Source organism: Staurois parvus, unplaced genomic scaffold (genome assembly GCF_062004578.1).
Source record: "Staurois parvus isolate SC_StPar_1 unplaced genomic scaffold, SC_StPar_1.0 ptg000376l, whole genome shotgun sequence".
NCBI lineage: Eukaryota > Metazoa > Chordata > Amphibia > Anura > Ranidae > Staurois > Staurois parvus.
The window spans coordinates 3,207,377-3,211,132 of NW_028318172.1; positions in this window are offsets into that span (position 1 = coordinate 3,207,377).

A 3,756-nucleotide genomic window follows, 5' to 3' on the forward strand; every position below is an offset into this window, starting at 1 on the left:
CATATGACTATAGCATTTCACATTTTTATAGTTTGAAGGAGGTATAGATAAGCAGAGTTCCACTGAACATTCTTATTGAGTTATTATTCTAAAGTCAATTTACATTTTTTATGTGACTTTTATATTTTATATGCTTGCTTTCCATCCCACAGTTAACACAAAACAGAAGTGGGAGAAGGCAGAAGGTTCCTTCAGGCAATGTTTTTCCATAAGCCCTGCCCATATCCCATCAGATGAAAGACTACTTAGATAGAGTTTAACCCCTTTTCCAATGTGTTGACAATGTTTGCCTTGCATTCCCCTTGCCTAAGGGCCCAATCACACCTTGGCATCCTGATGCATTACTTTATTGCATGCACAATTTATCTGTTTTTGCATGCATGCATTCTGTACATTGTGTTAAGGCAATACACCAAAATGTCAAGCAACAAAAGGACTTGGACCATTTTTGGCAACACGGTGCACCACAAATGCTCTGCAATGCATGTGTAGTTGAGCTCTATTGCTTTATTGTGCTGAGATGCCATTCAAAATGAATGGCACTGCAATGTGCTCATTTATTTAAAGTACATTACTGCACCAAACCACAGCACAAATGTCTATTTTCAGCCTAAATGATTTGCTGAGATTTTCTCTACTTGCTCATTTCCTTCCCTTGCTTTTGTGACCTGAGCATTCTTCCCATCCTCAAACCTCCTAACTCTATACCTCATGAAGCTTTCCATGCCTAGTCTAGCCTTTGGAATAACTGACAGTTTCCATTCCGTGAACAGATAGCCACCCACCTCACTCCTGACTTAATGCCACTGTCCAGGTAACCACCGTATGCATTAACAAGCAACCTTTAGATTGTAAGCTCCATGAGCAGGGCCCTCCTACTCCTTCTGTACTGAAATGTATTGTAATTGTACGGTCTCCCTTTATATTGTAAGTGCTCTGCAAACTGTTGGTGCAATATAACTCCTGTATAATAATAATAATAACTGCAGACCTACAGGCTGCAATCACCATTTGTAAACTAGCCACCCTTGCTTATCCTTGCAGACTGACAGTCACCATAATGTACATAATCATTTTGAAGGAATTGGGAGACTACAGCTCCCAGCATGCATTGCATGAGATTAGGAGGCCTGCAAGTCCAAGCATATTATGTATACACTGATATTTTAAGACTGGAGAGACCTAGTAAAAGACCTAGCATGACTATTTAACTCGGGAGAATTGAAAGTCTCAGCATGGTTTATACACTATGTATATCATAAGACAGAGGGACTAGAAGTCCCAGAATTGATGGTATACACCTACATTATAGGTCTGAGGGAATATAAATCCTGACATTTAATATATAGTCAACTTCAAAACACCTAACCCTAATGGGCTTTTATGTCATTCAAACAATTAGTAAACATTTGGTAGTATTTCATTATTGTATTTAATTTGTCCTTTAGTGACTGTCACTGTCAGAAGTGCAGTCAGCATAAATGCTAAATGGTGGTTGACAAAAAGTGGCTGGTCACATGTTAATCCAGTAATTAATTTTAGGATAACCATACCAATGTGATTTTTTTAACAACATGAACATGTAGTGTATGCACAGCACTGACCATAATACATAAAAATATAAATACAAATAAAGGGGTTGATTTACTAAAACTGGAGAGTGCAAAATTGGGTGCAGCTGTGCATGATAGCCAATCATCTTTTTACTTCAGCTTGTTCAGTTAAAGTGTTGCTAAACCCAGGACCCTGCATTCACTATATCTGGTCTCTTACCGTGCACAGAACATGGAAATGAAATTATTTTAGTAAATATAAACTGCTAAATACTTTTTCTCATTAGCAGTTAGAGCAGTCTTGTGACTTCTATCAGTGTCCAGCAGAGCACTGGTTAAAGCTTGTAGGAAGAGTTTCCATTCTCCTCTGATTGTCCTATGAGGCTGCATAACCCCTGATCCTCTGTCTGGACAGCACTGATTGGCCCTGTGCTGATCACATGCACCCTCCCAAGAAAAGAAAAACTCTCTAGCACTACACACCAAACTGAGCATGTGCAACTTGCCCCCAAGTCTGTGTTCTATCAGCAGATTCATGGGGGACACTAGAAGAAGGGGAAGATCAGAGAAGACAGGAATTAAGGCCAAAATGTATTCTGCTACATTTTGGGGGTAAAAATAACCCAAAACAGTTTATATTATTTAATTTGTGTGAAAGTTAGAGTCTACAAACTATGGGATATATATTTGAAAATTGATTAGTTGAGATCCTAAAATGCCGGACATTGGTGGCAGTGATCAGGATGCTGGTATGGGGTATGGCGGTGATCAGGACATTAGCATGAGGTATGCCGGTGATCAGGACGCTGGTATGGCAATAGCCAGGATGCTGTTATGGGGCATGGGGGTGATCAGGATGCTGGTATGGGGTATGGCTGTGATAAGGATGCTGGCATAGGAGGGTATGGCGGTGACCAAGCGCTGGTATTGGGTATGGCAGTGATCAAAATGCTGGCATGGGGTATGGTGGTGATCAGGGTGATGGTATGGGGTATGGCGGTGATCGGGCTCTGGTATGGCATATGGGGTGATCAGGATGCTGGTATGGGGCATGGTGGTGATCAGGATGCTGGTATGGGGTATGGCGGTGATCAGGATGCTGGTATGGGGTGTGGCGGTGATCAGGATGCTGGTATGGGGTGTGGCGGTGATCAGGATGCTGGTATGGGGTATGGCGGTGATCAGGATGCTAGTATGGGGTATGGCGGTGATCAGGATGCTGGTATGGGGTATGGCGGTGATCAGGATGCTGGTAAGGCAGTGATCAGGGCACTGGTATGGTATATGTCGGTGATCAGGGCGCTGGTATGGTGTATGGAGGTGATCAAGGAGCTGGTATTATTATTATACAGGATTTATATAGCGCCAACAGTTTGCTCAGCGCTTTACAATATAACGGGAGACAATACAGCAACAGTATAGTTCAATACAAGAGGGATAGGAGGGCCCTGCTCCTCGGAGCTTACAATCTAGGAGCTATAGAGTCTACAAACTATGGGATATATATTTGAAAATTGATCAGTTAAGATCCTAAAATGCCGGACGTTGGTATGGCATATGGCAGTGATCAGGGTGTTGGTTTGAGGTATGGCGATGATCAGGACACTGGTATGGCAGTGATAAGGACATTGGTATGGTGTATGGGGGTGTTTTGTGCGCACTGGGACAGGTGACAGGGCTTCCCTGCATTATTTATTATTGTGATTGTGGCACTGTTAGGCTGCTTGTATACTCGCACACTGCAGGATCGCTTCTCTCAGTTCTCACACCGAGAGCAGAGAGAACCGATCTTCAGTTTCTAGTGTTTACTACGTGAGTGCTGTCAATGGTCACAGCAGTCACATTGTAAAACACCACGTGCACATTGTAAACACAGCGGCAATGTCATCCACTGTGTCTGGGCGACACACCAATCATTGGGCTCCCAGGTGCGCACTCTGTGAGCCGCACACAAGCCATCGATGTGGGCTGACATACAGGAACGTTAGCTTGCATTGGCTGTCTATGTAGAATGGCGGACGGGAAGAGGTTAAGGCTTGGTTCACATTACTGCGTGTGACAGAATGCACACAAAATCTCATGCATTCTTAAAAAGCAGACATATGCACTACTGTTTAGCAGACACCAGGGGCGGAATGACCATTCGAGCACTCGGGCACTGCCCGAGGGCACGGGGTCAGTAGGGGGCCCCATGAGATGCCCC